The sequence below is a fragment of the Geotrypetes seraphini genome, chromosome 5, assembly GCF_902459505.1.
Source record: "Geotrypetes seraphini chromosome 5, aGeoSer1.1, whole genome shotgun sequence".
NCBI lineage: Eukaryota > Metazoa > Chordata > Amphibia > Gymnophiona > Dermophiidae > Geotrypetes > Geotrypetes seraphini.
The window spans coordinates 117,275,613-117,292,022 of record NC_047088.1 but is presented as its reverse complement, the minus strand read 5'-3'; the positions used below and the strand labels follow the sequence as shown (position 1 = coordinate 117,292,022).

Here is a 16,410-nt window from a genome sequence, read left to right as displayed (position 1 = left end):
TGCTCCTTGTTTCACATTGATATTGAATTATCTTATCAAATGTTATTACTGAAACCCTCAGCATTCACATCTAATCTATGTCCTGATGATTGCTTCTTATTTGATATTCTACTATCTTTAGCTTTAAAAATAATTTTAAGCTCATGGAAAGATCTTTCACAAGTCTCCCATTCTAAATGGTGGAACCTCATTTGATTAACTTTTGATTATACATTTGAGACATATTTAGCAAAAAAAATCAAACACAAACAATAAGTATCATCAATTTTAGTTGAAATGGAATTCATTGAAGCTTTATTTGAATGCTTGATTCTTACAGAATAATTTCATTCTTTCTAATTATTTACAATTCATGCTTTAAGAGTTTAAATTATGACCCGTAGAGGGGCATAATAAAAAAAAAATGTCTAAGTCCCCTTTTAGCCTAGGTCCTAGACACTCAAAGTAGAAGCAGGGAAAATGTTCATTCTCAAAAAAAAAATCCAAAATGAGGGTTTTTTTTGAGAATGGCCTACCTCTACGTTCAGCTGTTTAAATGCCCAGACCATCACTACTTCTACACTTACAACACATTACCAACCAAAAAACAGCCTAAGTCCTAAATGCCCAAAACCAGACCTTTTAGGCGAAGGAGGGGCCAGTCCTTCGCCTAAAAGCTGGATTCTGTAACCAGTCTGTCAAAAAGAACACCGGTTACAGAATCCACCCCCCCCCCAAAAAAAAAAAAAAACGATTGCGGCAGGAGGCAAAGGAGGAGCCTTAGGCATCTGGGCCAACCGGAATTGTGTCCATAGTCTGTTATTTGGAAAGACATGGGAGAAGCCACTGCTTGCCCTGGATCGGTAGCATGGAATATTGCTACTCTTTGGGTTTTTGCTAGGTATTAGTGACCTGGATTGGCCACTGTGATGATGGGCTACTAGGCTCAATGGACCATTGGTCTGACCCAATAAGGCTATTCAAAATGTAACCTGCTACTTCCTCAAAGTGTAATTCTCAACAATGTAGTCATTTTAGGCAAGGGTTCAATTATGTTTTCTTTAAAGAAGTAACAGATTTACATTTTAAAATAAACTTCACCCAAATAGACAAAAACACAGGTGAAATAAAATAAATATTAAAAGAATAGTTTATTCGTTATCAATACTTATCCCAAAATAGTTTATTTGTTATCAATACTTATCCCCAAATTTTCCTCACTAATTTCCACAGACAGGATTGTTCAGCAGCAAAACAGATGAGTATCCAGTCCTTTTATTCCTCTGTTGGGTACTTTTCTTCCTCTTCTGGCTTGGAACAGCTTCTTCCACGATACCTACTCCCTAGCTTTAAAAAAAACTAAAGGAAGCAAAACCCTATATCCCTATTTGATGACAAAAAAACCCCAATAAACATTGTGGCCACTAGCTACCCCAATAAATCAAAGAATAATTGAAATTTCCCTGAGCTTTCCACCCACAAAAATATCTTGACCCTTAAATTTACAACCAAAGTTTAAACTAAGGGATCCTTTTACAAAGGCGCAGTAATGGTTTAACGTGCGGAATACCGTGCGTTAAACCGCCTGCTGTTCTAGTACCTAACACCTCCATTGACGAGGCGTTAGGATTTTAGGCTGCCGCGGGGGTTAGCGCTTGATGAAATGTTTGACGCGCTAACCCCTATAGCGCGCCTTGATAAAAAGAGCCCTAAATATTCATTTAAATTAAGATTTTACTTCAATGAAACCTATTCCAAAGTATAATTGAATTCCTTGAATTATCAGAAAACATCAATAATATTTCCTCTGCACAACTTCTTACCCTGCAAACAAAATACTCTATATTCTTTTTTCTAGCATTAGCCAGAGAAAAAAAAGAAATTCTTTACTACTTTAATTACAGATGAGCTCCGTACTTTGCCCCAAAAATTACACAATGTTTCTGTATGACAAAATAAAATCAAATACAGTTTTTATTTCAAAACAGCTTCTATCACAAAACAGCTTCATACAAAACAGCAACTACAACCAACCTGCCATTCCAACTGCTAACCACCCAATTCCCTCCAATTGCTCTCCTTTGCAGTTTTAGAACTCCCCAGCACTGCTTCAAGTTTTCTTTATTTTTGATATACTGTTTATCATACAAGTATCTAAACGGTTAACAATAAAATAGAATATAAAAATTTAAAATAAAAGCATGGCTAAGCTAAAAGGAGGGAAGCACTTACGCATATACATACATGATATGGGAGAGAAAAGTTATTAAATACATTGAAATGGAAAATAAAAAATAAAGGGAGGCTGATCAGAATTCTAAAAGTGACACATATAGCTCAAAATTCTTAAAGCTACAGGAATACATTTTTAAAAATTTTATTTTATATTTTTACTAATAGGGAGAAAATTAATAGAACTATGATGAAAATAATAGTATTCTTTATTAAATCACAGATCTTTTTAAGCTTTCAAGCTTATATATTAAAAGCTAAATGCTTATCTTTTACAGCAGTGTATTGATTAAGTTTCCAATAACGCTGGAACAGTTCATGTGGCTAGATGGTAAGCCATATTATCTTCTTTAAGCTCCAGCCATCCGATACAAAAATGGCGGAACAAACATAAATATAAAACAATTTTTTAATAGCCACATGAACTGTTCCAGCGTTATTGGAAACTGAATCAATACACTGCTGTAAAAGATAAGCGTTTAGCTTTTAATATATAAGCTTGAAAGCTTAAAAAGAGCTGTGATTTAATAAAGAATACTAAAAATTTTATTTATAACCTTGGTTACATTATGTTATTTTAAATATCTTTATTGATCAAATAGAGCAAAACATGCAGAACAAGCAGAACAGTCAGACAATTTGCTTTAACAAATCTAATTAGAGAGTTGAATCCCCCCAACCACCCAACCACCCATTAAAAAAAAAAAAGATGATATAGAAGAGGAATACGAGATAGAGGGGGGCAACAATACCAGAAAACAAATAGTAGCACTCAATTAGAGATTCAGTACATTACTACGAGCATATGCTGTTAAACAAGACCAATAAGGCTCCTAGACAGCCTGAAGCTGGAGGCCCTTTATAGCCGTGGTCCCCAATCCTGTCCTGGAAGACCACCAGGCCAATCAGGTTATCAGGCTAGCCCTAATGAATATGCATGAGAGAGATTTGCATATAATGGAAGAGACAGGCATGCATATCTGCTCCAGCCAATCCGATTGACCTGGTGGTCCTCCAGGAGAGGGTTGGGGACCACTGCTTTACAGAATCCATATCAGACATGTCCATGCGTTCCATCTTCAGTTGATGATGCATCAGCGTACACCATTCTGAAACTGTAGGGGGGACAGAATCCAGTGCAACAGTATCAATTTCTTGGCAAAGAGGGCATGCCACATGAAACTCCTCAGGCCTGCAGGGATCAAATGTGTCAATAAAGAAAGTGAGAAAAGAAGCTTGAGATGGGGAGTGTACTTAGTCCTCCATACAGTAGAAATTTGAGCATGTATGAGATCTTCGAGCAAGAATAAAACATATGGCCCTGTGTCATATTCATTCAATTACATTTGGGACAACAAGAATCACGGAGCAGCATAGCTTGATGGGCTCTAGATGGGGAGATGTACAATCGCAATATTGACTTATATCGTAATTCAAACAAAAGAACTGAGGTCCAACGTTGTGCTTTTTTTTTTTTTTTTAGTTCAAATATTTTTTATTGATTTTATAAGAGAGGGCAGTTTGTAGCAGAGTATTCAAAATTGGAATGCCCAAATCCGCCAACCACCATTCCCCCAGAGAGGCAAAGTCGATGCTGCGTAATGTTTCCAATAAAAATTTATGGTGAAAGCCCAGGGGAATCAGGGACTGTGCTTCCAAACAAAAGGCTTCTTTCAGGATGTTCCATACAGTTGAAGTTAAGGTTGGCATAGGTAGAGAGCGTAAACAGTGTCTGAGCCGAAGATATGGCAAAGTATCATTGGCTGTAAGAACACAGCTTTATACCAACTGTTGATAAGTAAGCATGTGAGGACCTGATGAAGATAGATAAGTCCATGCGGCAAGAAGCAAACTGGGAACCAGGCTTGAATAAAAGATTGTCATAAGAACATATAAGACCATAAGAATAGCCTTACTGGGTCAGACCAATGGTCCATCAAGCCCAGTAGCCCATCTCACGGTGGCCAATCCAGGTCACTAGTACCTGGCTAAAACCCAAGGAGTAGCAATATTCCATGCTACCGATCCAGGGCAAGCAGTGGCTTCCCCCATGTCTTTCTCAATAACAGACTATGAATTTTTTCTCCAGGAACTTGTTCAAACCTCTCTTAAAACCAGCTACGCTATCCGCTCTTACCACAACCTCTGGCAATGCGTTCCAGAGCTTAACTATTCTCCGAGTGAAAAAATTTTCCTCCTATTGGTTTTAAAATTATTTCCCTGTAACTTCATTGAGTGTCCCCTAGATTTTGAAATTTTTGACGGAGTGAAAAATCGATCCACTTGTACCCATTCTATTCCACTCAGGATTTTGTAGATAATTAACAATGGGGAGCTAGTATGCAATGGGGAGATAGTTAACAATGGGGAACTGTTATGCAATAAATTCAAATAGGTACACATCCATTTCCAGGCAGCTCTGGTGGAAGGATATACTAGATAGTGTGCCAGTAACTGATTTAAGAAAGGTCTCAGATACATTAAGCAGAGTTCCCACAGAATAAGGTGCAAGAATGTCCAATTCAACCTCCGTAAAGGTAAAATAGGAAGTCCCCTTGAACCAGTCATTAAGATGTTGAAATTGACATGCTATAGATAAAAGATGTAAATTTAACAACCCCAACTCTCCCTTATCTCTGGGGAGAGTCAATTTTGCATATGACAAGTGAGCTTGCTTACCATTCCACAGAAAGCACTGTACAGCTCAACAGAGCCAAGAATGGTAATGTACAGTGCAAAGCAGTTGCAACATTTGAAAATAATACAGCCATTGTGGAACAATTATCATGTTATAAAGAGCAATATGGCCCTATAAAGAAAGAGGATAGGACTTCCACACACCCAAGCGAAGCTCCACAGAATGTAGTAAGGGGTCCAAGTTCGGTCTGAGCAAAGTTGTGAGATCATCGGGTAACCAAATTCCAAGATATTAAAGCTTATGGTCCGCCTATTTAAGTGGGAAAGCTCCCTCCCAATTAGTTTACAAGGTGGTGGGAAGCACTAAGGCTTCAGATTTGTGAACATTTAAGTGATACCCCGAGTAGTAATTAAACTCATCTAAAACCCACAGAGCATAAGACAGTGAGGAAGGAACATTAGTGAGAACAAGAAAGACATCAGCAAAAGCCAGAGTTTTTACTAAATTGGAGGTGAAGTGGATGACTGCTAGATCCGGATCTTTCTGAAGAGTACACAATAAAGGTTCCAGATAGAGCAAGAACAACAAAGGTGACAACGCGTACCGCCACAAATAAGGAAGGAAGCAGTGACTGTACTAGTGCTGCCTGATTCAGGAAAAAAATTTGATTTGATTTAGCCTACTGAATCAATTTTTTGATCGATTCAATTTTCCTGCCCAACTGAGTGTTTTTTTCAACATCCTGATGGGTTTATTTTATAGCCTCTTCACCCCTTTTATAGCCACTTCACCCCCTTTGCCCTTTCCTACCCACACTGGTGTAAACAAAATAAACAAACAAAAAAACCTTTTCCTCTCTCTTAAATCCTAGCTCATGTTTGCTGTCTAACACCAGCACTGGCAGGATACACATTTCAAATCTGACATATTGTAATCACAAAACAGAAAATAAAATTATTTTTTCTACCTTTCGTTGTCTGGTCATTATTGGCTCTGGTTGCCTTCTGTTAACTCACTTGCCAGGGTCTCCTGCCCATTTGTCGTTTCCTTCTTTCTCTGTGCTAACCATCCATCTTCCATCTCTGTCTTCCCCTTTCATTACCCTTCCTTCCTCTGGAGGTCTGGCATCTTTCCTTTTTTCATCTCCTTCCCCGCAGTGATGGACCCTACCATACCCAGATCCACCATCTCTCCTTAGCTCTTCCTTTCTCTTCCCAACTGCCTCCTATCCAGTATCTCTATCCCCCCATACCATCCCTTGAGTCCAATTTCTCTCCCTTTCTGTTTCTACCCTCCATAAATCCCATTGTCCACCATCTCTCTCTCTCCTCTGTTTTTAGACCCATTATTTCTGTCCCCCTCCCTCACCCAGTCCGGTATATACAAGTCTCTTTGAACTCCCCTTCCCTCCGTGTACTTCTATACCAGGGCCCCCCTCCCCTGAAGGCCTTCCTCCCAAAGGCCTGCATGTTCCCCCTTCTTTGCAGCGTCCTCCAGCTTCCCCCATGATCTCCTGCTTTTACCTTCAGATAATTACTGCAGCCTGCAGAGAGGATTGCCGGTGCTGTAGCGATCCTTGCAGGCTGTAGCTAGCCTCCGCAGCATGTTCCCTCTGCCGTGGTCTTGTCCCTCCTCTGACTTCAGGGCAGGATTGCGGCAGAGGGAACGTTCTGCTGAGGACAACGGCAGCCTGCAAGGTTCACTACAGCACCAGTGATCCTCTCTGCAGGTTGCAGTAATTATCTGAAGGTAAGAGCAGGAGGCCAGAGGGGAAGCCGGAGGATGCTGCAAAGAGCGCATAAGCACTATAGCACTTCCCGACTGACCCTCTCCCCTAAAGCAGGAGCAGCAGCGACAGTGGATGGCCAGCAAGAGGCAGTGCTGCCGCTCTTGCTTTAGGAGACCTGAAGGCACAGGGAGGATTGGTCACCGAATTGGTGAAGTTGATTTTTTTTAAATGAATTGATTCACCCGAAGTGAATCGGTGAATCGATTCGAATCAGAAATCGGGCAGCACTAGACTGTATCATTAACTAAAAGAGAGGCTGGGGGTCACGTGATGAAGCAGAGCTGAGCGGTGGCTTCTTGCTCAGGCTCCGACCTGCCTAACTGTGCTGTTTTCTGCTTCCTTTTTCACCTGCAACAATCTCTTTTGGGTACCGGAGTGTGGTGTTAACCTCCCTGCTTTATGGGGGCGGATTTTGTTCCTGCCTTTGGGTCTGGGACTGAGTTATGCCCATAAAATTGGAACGACAGGCCAAAGCATGTAAGCTCACCAGCATTGGCAATATGGCGTCTGCGCTCTACCATCTCCGACCGTGGTCCTACTGGAGGCCGCTGTTAAGGAGATGACACAGACCATTTCTACAGTGATTGATGATCATCTTTCAAAGCTGCGGAAGACATCTGTGACTGAATGGAACACCATGAGCAGCAGTTGCAGACGGCGGAGTCCCGCATTGCCGAACATGAGGACCGTACGACTACTATGGAGGTGCAGGTTCTTGCACTGGAAACACGCTACGCCACCTTTCATGCCAGGCTCGAGGATCAGGAGAACCGGAGTCGTAGGAACAACGTCCGACTGGTGGGCCTGTCTGAAACCGGAAAGGATGGGGGATCGTTGAGCGCTGGCTCCATCGCGTGGGGCTGCGGCAGGAATGTGACGGCAGACTGCGATCTGTGATTGCCAGGCTCCTTAATTTTGCGGACAAGGCCAAGTTGATAACCCTATAACGGAAGAAAGAAGCGCTGGAGTATCAGGCTGGAAAGATATTACTCTTTCATGATTACTCGGTGGAGGTTGCTGCTCACCGGCACGCCCTATCACCCTACTGCTCTGAGCTTCATAACCAGGGGATGAGTTTCATTGTCCAGTTCCCGGCCAGGGTTCGTATAATTGGGGCGGGGAGGCCGAAAATTTGCGACTCCGTGAATGCCCTCAAGTCTTACCTTCAGAGTTTGCCCCCCCTGGCTCCCTGAGACATCGTGGAGCCGCTCTGCTGTGGCTGAGACTTTGGTATGGCAGTGGCTGTCTCCCAAGTTGTTTCTCTTTGCTCTTTGTGGGGGCTTTGGCAGCTGCCCTATACTGTATTTTGTGGCTGTGCCTTGATTTCCTCTATGCCTTCTGGGGCTGGTTGGTGCTGGCTCTGTGGGACCTAAGGCCTAGGACGCTGGACTAGCCTACGCCGGTGTGGATGCTGGGGGGTTGGACCTGGACATCCTTGTCTGCTTTGGAGTATCCCCCTGCACCGGGCTGGTGATCGCCCGGCTCTACGATGATGGGGCCGCTGGCTGATATGTTCCTGTCTGGTTCCTTGCTGCTCTTCCACTCGGCCCCTTGGGGACTGCCCGATGACTCCCTTATGTGGCCTTGAGCCTTTTCGCTTCTCTGTTATGTGGACTGTTTTTGTTGTTATTTCTCTGGAAGTGGGAGTTGGGGGGCTTATGCCTGCAGGTTTTGGTGTGCAGTTTTTATTTTTGGACACTTTATGGACTTGAATACAGTTGGATGGGGTGGGGGTTGGACATGGGCATTCTTTCTTTTTTTTACTCTGTGGGGGATGGGTTGGGGATTTGTGGGTGGGTGGGGGTATCTACTGGGGGGGTGGTTTTGGTATGGTTTATGGGTATTGTGGCGACCCTGCTCTGGGGTGATTCTTGGAGGGCTAGGTATGGGAGGAGGCGGTTGGGGTGTGCTTTTTTGGTGTGCTTGTGGTTGTGTGTGGAGTTGCTGTGTAGAGGGGTTGGATGACTGGGGGGGTTGGGGTATGCTGATTTGCTGGGTGATTGAATTTATTTGGCTTGTCCTGGGGGGTCTGGCTGGGAGGCCCCTGGGGACCATATTGTGCACAGGTACATCCGTGTTTTGGTTGTCTGTTCTTCTTAGGGTTATGGGTAACTTCACGTGTATTACTTTAAATGTGGCTAGTATTAACTCCCCGGCAAAACAGACCAAAGTTCTTTCCTTTCTGTGCTGGGAGAGTGCATCAGTGGCTTTTTTGCAGGAGACCCATCTTCCCTTGAGTGAGCACTGTAAGTTGGTTCGAGACTGGGTGGGGGAGGTTGTTTCCTCGTCCTATAATTCTAAACAACGGGGTGTTGCTATCCTCTTTCACAAAGGGGTTACGGTGGTCACACACAAGGTTATTCAGGACCCTCAGGGCCGCTATGTTATTTGGGCGGGGACCCTGTCTGACAAACCTGTAGTGCTGTGCAATTTGTATGCCCCCAATGTTTACTCCCATGCCTTCTTCTCGGGTATTTTGGCTCACCTAACGGCACTGCCTAATTACGAACTTATTGTTAGTGGGGACTTCAATATCACCAGTGACCCTACTCTTGATTGTAAGCCGCCCCGGGTAGTGAAGCGGGATAATGAACGTCTGGGGGTGAATTTTCTGATGGGGGGAGTTGGATCTCCAGGATGTGTGGCGCATATACCACCCCGGAGAGGTGGATTTTACCTTCTTCTCGGGGGTACATCATAGTCACTCGCGCTTGGTCCCCTCTTGGTCTATTGGGAGGTTGGTGTACACCCACATTCTGGATGTCCCTTTCAGTGATCATGCGGCTGTTAAGCTGACCTTGAAGTGGGGTGGGTCCTCCCCTGACCGCATCTGGCGGTTCAATCCCACCTTGTATTTAGATGAAGCTTTCCATACTTACCTCACTGAGGAATGGAACACATACTCGCACACTAATGCGGGAAGTGACATTTATGATACAGTATTCTGGGAGGCCGCAAAGGCCTACCTCCGGGGTTGTATTATAGAATACACTATCCGCAAATGTAAACAGCGGGACGCTGAGCTAACATCGCTTGCGAAACAATTGCGGAAAAGTAGATCTCATCACTTGCAAAATAGCTCTGACCAAGCCCGTCAGTCGTACCTTAGCCTGTGTAAAAGCATTGATGCGCTCCTTACTGACAGGGCCTTGACCCATATTGATGTCTACAAGTATAAACTTTGTAAATGGGGCAATCGGGTGGGGAAGCTCTTGGCTAGCCTTGTTAGGTCCTTTAGGAAGGCCACATGTATCTCCCGTATTCGGGAGAGCCCTACCATACTGCACACGGAGGATACCGCCATTCAGAAACAGTTTGTGCACTTTTATAGCAAGCTGTATAGCTTGGGTCCGTATGACACTGCTGCCAGGGACTTGTTTTTTCAGGATCTGGCTCTTCCTCAACTCACTGAGGCTCACCGGGACTTACTTAATGCCCCTATTACCTGCACTGAGATTCACATTGCTATTGGTAAATTGAAACTTGCTAAAGCTGCGGGACCTGATGGCATGGGGCCGGAGTTTTACAAAATTCTGAAACCCCATGTCGGGCCCGCCTTAAGTGCTATGTATGTGGACATGCAGACCGCTGGATGGCTACTTGCTGAAGATCGAGTCGGTTCAGCGAACGGCCACCAGGATGGTCTTGGGGCTCAAGGATCTCACGTATGAAGAAATATTAAAATAATTGCGGCTGTACTCACTTGAGGAAAGAAGAGAACGGGGAGATATGATTGAAACATATTAGTACATCACGGGACGCATCGAGTCAGAAGATGATATCTTCTGGCTCATGGGACCCTCGACCACCAGAGGGCATCCGCTGAAAATCAGGGGAGGGAAGTTTCATGACGACTCCAGGAAGTACTTCTGCACCAAAAGAGTAGTGGATCATTGGAACAGACTCCCACTCCAGGTGATAAAAGCCAGCAGCGTGACGGATTTTAAGAGAGATACTCATGTGGGATCTTTAAGGGAGTAAATTCAGGGGAGGGGATACTTGGAATGGGCAGACTTGGTGGGCTATAGCCCTTTTCTGCTGCTTTTTTCTATGTTTCTATGGTTTCTATGTTTCTAATCATGCCCATGTGGTTGTCCTCCCTAAGCCGGGTAAGGATCCTGAGCTCTTGAGATCTTATAGGCCTATGTCATTGCTTAATCAGGACATGAAGTTACTCACCGTCATCCTGGCGGGACTCTTGCTCAGGTGGTCCCCTCTCTAGTCCATCCAAACCAGGTGGGCTTTGTCCCGGGGCGCTTCTACTCTGCAAATATTCTCAAAGCCTTGGTGGTGCTTCGTGAGGGTAGGGGCTGGGCGGGGGATGACTTGTTAGATAGTCTGGATCAATGTTCCCTCTAAGGATTGATGAGATGTGTGCCAAAAAAAAATGCATGAACAACAAGTTACATACTCCACAAATTTATGAGCAGACGCGGAGGACGAGTGCCCGTGAGATTGTGGGAGGGTTAATTACTCAAAACTTATAAGAATAACAATTTACTTAAAGTTTTTGCTTCGCCAGCTTTCTGGTATCTTTACATACAGTGGCATACCTAGCATATGTAACACCCGGGGCCCATCATTTTTTGGCACCCCCCCCCCCCATCTGTACGAAAAACATGATTTTTAGTAACAAGCCACACGTCACACATGAGTACCTAGGAAAAGGCAGCATCTTACATATTGCATTGAGCAGTACATCAATACACCCATTGTAAAACTAAACAAGCCAGACCAGCACAGATCAATCCTACACCGTCAATCCTAACAGAAAACCATGTCTTTCGAACACACAGAACACAGAAAACACCTTCGCTTAGTATGGAATATGTCATCACAAACTAACCCCTCCCCCTTTTACAAAACTGTAGTGTAGATTTTAGCCACGGTGGTAACAGCTCTGATGCTCATAGAATTCTGAGCATCAGAGCTGCTACCACCACGGCTGGCGCTAAAAAACGCTCCACAGTTTTGTAAAAGGGGGGATAAAATAGAAATACACAACTTCAACGCTCTAGCTCAGGGGTGCCCAAACTTTTTGGGCTTGCGAGCTACTTTAAAATGACCAAGTCAAAATGATCTACCAACAATAAAATTAAAAAACACAAAGTACACTATACGCTGAGAAAATGTTAATTATCATTCCTATTCTGGGTTTTTTTCAAAGAGGTCAAGGCAGATGCTACTATGTATTGTCACCTCAGTAACAACCATACAAAAATAAACAAATATACCCCCCTTCCTTTTTATTAAACCACAATAGCAGTTTTTAGGGCAGGGAACTGTGCTAAATGCCCAGCACTGCTCTCGACGCTCATAGGCTCCCTGCGCTAAAAAACACTATTGCGGTTTAGTAAAAGGGGGCCATAGTGCAAAATATAGACAGCATATATAAATTCAGACACATTTTGATCACTAAATTTAAAATAAAATCATTTTTCCTACCTTGTCTGGTGATTTCATGAGTCTCTGGTTGCACTTTCATCTTCTGACTGTGCATCCAATCTTTCTTCCCTTCTTTCAGCCTGTATGCTTCCTCTCCTCCAGACCTCATTCCCTCCCCTAACTTTTTCTTCCTCTTTTCCTGCCCTTTCTTTCTTTTTTCTCTATTGATGCCCCCTTTCTTTTTTTCTGTTTCCCTTCTGTCTCCCTGCTTGCCCCCTTTCTTTCTTTCTCCGTACCCTCCACAAAGCCACTGCTGCCACCATCGGGGGAAACATGCCCCAAAGCCACCGCCGCAGCTGCCCCAAGCTCTCTCTGCTTCCCAACGTTGGCCGATTCCCCCAACGTCAATTCTGCCGTCGGAGAGGAAGTTCCGCCCAGCCAGGCAGCGATTGGCTGGCCCGAACTTCCTCTCCGACGGCAGCCTTAGGCAGGGTGCACAGCCGGCCAGATCCGGACCTGGCCAGCTGTGCACCCCCCCTTGGTATGCCACTGAAGACGTGGCAGCGGCTCATCTCACGAATCCCCACCTGCGTCAGAAGTCCGATGCAGTCGGGGATCTTGAGAGGAGCTGCTGCATCTTTCAACTTAAAATATACTAAGGCGAGCAGGGCAGACCGCCACCGCCGCTTCCTCTCACCTCCGCCCGCCCTCGATTGAGCGACACGAGAAAACGTATGAGCGACGCCACTGAAAATAGTGAGCGATCGCTCATGCGCTCAGCTTAGAAGGAACATTGGTCTGGATGCCAAAAAGGCTTTTGACAAGGTTGTGTGGCTTTATCTTTTTTGGATTTTATGGCGGTTCGGCATTACCAGGTCGTTTCATGACTGGATTGTTTGTACACTACTCCAACCGCTCAGTTGCTCATTAACAGGCGCCGTACAGATTATTTTACTCTGCGGAGGGAATGCCCGTTATCCCCATTGTTGTTTATTCTCTCACTAGAGCCCCTGGCTGCTAAGATCAGGGCTTCTCCAGATATTACGGGCATTCGTATTGGGCAGGAGGAATGCAAGATTATTATGTTTGCGGACAATATGCTGCTGTTTGTTGGCAATACCAGGGTCTCCATCCCTCTTTTAACTAATCTTATTGCCCTGTACGGGTCCTTCTTGGGCCTCTGTATCAATTTCAGCAAGTCTGAGGTCCTGCCGGTGTCCCTGCCCTGTGCCTCTAGTCTTTTGCCTGCTTTCCCTTTCTGGTGGGCCATGGGGGAGCTTAAATAGTTAGGGATTTTTCTTAGTGCAGACTGGGCCTGTGTGTATCGGTGTAATATTGTGCACAAACTTGCCCATCTACAGGACATCTGCCTTCGCTGGGGGAAACTCCCCCTGTCCTTATCGGGCAGTGTTGCCTTAGTCAAAATGGTCCTGTTACCAAAATTATCATACCCTTTGCAGATGATCCCACTCTGGTTCAAGGGGACTGAGGAGAGGGCTTATAAATCTTTCATTAGTTCCTTTATTTGGTGCAACCGACGGGCACGTATCAGTTACTGGAGGCTCACTCAGAGCCAGGTCCAAGGGGGACTGGCGTTGCCGGATCTCCGGTTATATAATGTGGTTGCCTTGATGCACTGGGTTCATGAACTTTCCACCCATAGTTTTTGGTTTGCCCCTAGGGGGCCTCTTTGACTCGTGGGTGGCTCCCTACAGCGCACTGGCATGCTTGGATCTTCCTCGGTGGCAGAGACCTAGGGTGGGCTGTAATTTGGTATGGCTGGACCCATTGTGGTGGGTTCTGCTCTGGATTAGCCAAGGGCAGGGCAATTGGGCCCCAGTACATCCGTGGTAACCCTGAGTTTCCCTCAGGGGTTGTGGGGGGCTCGTGGTGTGGAATCCCGCTTTGGTACTGGCTTTTGTTTGGGACATATCTGACCGCCTTCCCCGGAGATTTCGGTGTTCCCTTCCTATGATGATCTCTGTCGCCGTTGGTCTCTACCTGATATGCCCTTTTTTGCCTACCTTCAATTGCGCCATTATTTTGAGGATCACCACCGGAGGAACCCCCTTAGGCTCTAGCTTCTTAAAGGTAGATCAACTTTTTCTCTCCCTCCCCTCTTCTGTGAATTCCATGTCTACTTGGTATGGATTGGCCCAGGAGGAACAGATGGACTCCTAGTTACAAACCCCGGCTTCCCAATGGACCGCGGAGTTGGGTGAGTTCATCAGTGTTGAAGTCCTGGTGGCTTGTTTTTCTGACATCCCTAGAGGGGCTCAGAATGCTCAATTGCAGGAATTACAGATCAAGTTGCTACACCACACATATTTCACAAGGACCCGGGGAGTGCATGCGGGTCTATGGGACTCGGATGAGTGTGTTAAGTGTAAGCGTCTGAAGGGGACCCTACTGCATATGCTGATTGAATGTCCGATGCTGGGTGCTTACTGGAATGGGGTGCTGGACTTTCTGGTTAAGATAGTGGTGGTGCCTTTCCAGTGGTCTTATTTGCTCCTTATCTTGGGATGTGAGGGGGAGGTGCGGGACCAGGGCTTGGGAATGGAGCATTGGCATTTCCTCTATATCGCCCTGTTGATAGCTAAGGGGGGGTGCTCCAGCTGTGGATGGATGAACTTGCCCCTGAGGTGCTGGGATGGCAGCGGTCTCTTGCTGAAGTGGCTCGTTGGAAACTTCGTAGTGCAAGGGGGGTGTCCTCTTCCCAACGGCTCTATTGTTCTCTTTGGGAGGTGGCCTTGGTGGAGGTTCAATCCTTGTGATGGCTTCTGCCTTTTCTTTTTTTCCAATCACTCAGGAGGGAGGGGGAGTGGTTAGGGAGGGCTCGCTGTGTGTGTGTGTTTGGGAACATAAGAACATAAGAACTGCCATCTCCGGATCAGACCTTCGGTCCATCAAGTCCGGCGATCCGCACACGCGGAGGCCCTGCCAGGTGTACACCTGGCTTAATTTATAGTCCACCATATCCTTATATGCCTCTCTTAAGGAGATATGCATCTAGTTTGCTCTTGAAGCCTAGGACGGTCGATTCCGCAATAATCTCCTCTGGGAGGGCATTCCAGGTGTCAACCACTCTCTGAGTGAAACAGAACTTCCTGACATTAGTCCTGAACCTGTCCCCCCTTAGCTTCATTACATGTCCTCTTGTCCATGTCAAATTAGACAATGTAAATAATCTTCTCTGCTCTATTTTGTCGATTCCTTTCAGTATTTTGAAGGTCTCGATCATATCCCCACGCAGTCTCCTTTTCTCAAGGGAGAACAATCCTAGTGTTATAAGTCTGTCCTCGTATTCCAGTTTCTCCATACCCTTCACCAGTTTTGTTGCTCGTCTCTGCACCCTCTCCAGCAGTTTTATATCCTTCTTTAGGTAGGGAGACCAATGTTGGACGCAGTATTCCAAGTGTGGTCTGACCATTGCCCTATAAAGCGGCATTATAACTTTCTCCGATCTACTCGAGATTCCTTTCTTTATCATGCCCAACATTCTATTTGCCTTCTTTGCCGCTGCCGCGCATTTTGCCGACGGCTTCAGGCTCCTATCTATCAGTACACCCAGGTCCTTTTCTTGTTCACTCTTCCCCAGAGTTGCACCTGACATTGTATACTCGTATTCCTTATTCTTATTGCCTAAATGCATTACCTTGCATTTCTCCACATTGAACTTCATCTGCCATTTCTCCGCCCATGTTTCTAACCGACACAAGTCGCTCTGGAGTTTCTCTCTATCCTCCTGCGATCTGATTGCCCGGCATAGTTTTGTATCGTCTGCAAACTTGATGATCTCACTGGATGTTCCTTCCTCCAGGTCATTGATATAAATATTAAAAAGGATCGGCCCAAGTACCGAGCCCTGGGGTACACCACTAGTCACTTTCTCCCAGTCGGAGAACTTCCCATTTATGCCCACTCTCTGCTTTCGGTTTTCCAGCCATTTGCCTATCCATCTTTGTATATCCCCCTCTATGCCATGGCTTTGTAGTTTCCTGAGAAGTCTTTCGTGAGTGTGTGTGTGTGTGTGTGTGAGTGGCTCGGGGTTCTGTTTGGGGGATTTTCCTTTCTTTGCTTGAAAACAGAAATTAGTGAACAGTTCGTCTTTCCGTTCCTTGTTTTTTGCCACTTGTGTTTGTGTTGATGGGGACTGGTCTTGGAAGGGAATGTGGGGCACTGGATTCCCTTCCCGTTATCTTGTCTGTTTTGTATATGATATTGTATCATCCCCATCTCCATTTGTGCCATGTTGGCCTGTTCTATCTGTTCATTATTCCTGACTAATAAAAATTATTTCAAACAAAAAAATAAGAGAGGCTGAAGAATACAAGGCGTGTAAAGCTTGCAAGTACCTCCCCGTAATGCCCACAAATTTCAATAC

General features: G+C 45.2%; 1 protein-coding gene across 14 annotated transcripts in view; it reads right to left on the bottom strand.

The window, feature by feature from the left end:
- Window positions 1-16,410, bottom strand: part of PCNT (pericentrin) — an 820,497-nt gene that overhangs the window by 73,392 nt on the left and 730,695 nt on the right. For 7 of the 14 annotated variants that reach the window (XR_004539478.1, XR_004539481.1, XR_004539487.1 and 4 more), the window contains 2 exons: window positions 10,818-10,993; window positions 2,727-3,403 (listed from right to left, as the gene is read on the bottom strand). The exons of 3 other annotated variants lie outside the window; for them this stretch is intronic. The gene's annotated coding sequence lies outside the window, so the exon portion shown is untranslated. Of the gene's footprint in view, window positions 1-2,726; window positions 3,404-10,817; window positions 10,994-16,410 lie in introns of those variants that run through there. 4 more of the 14 variants (XR_004539480.1, XR_004539479.1, XR_004539483.1 and 1 more) reach the window with 2 other exon arrangements.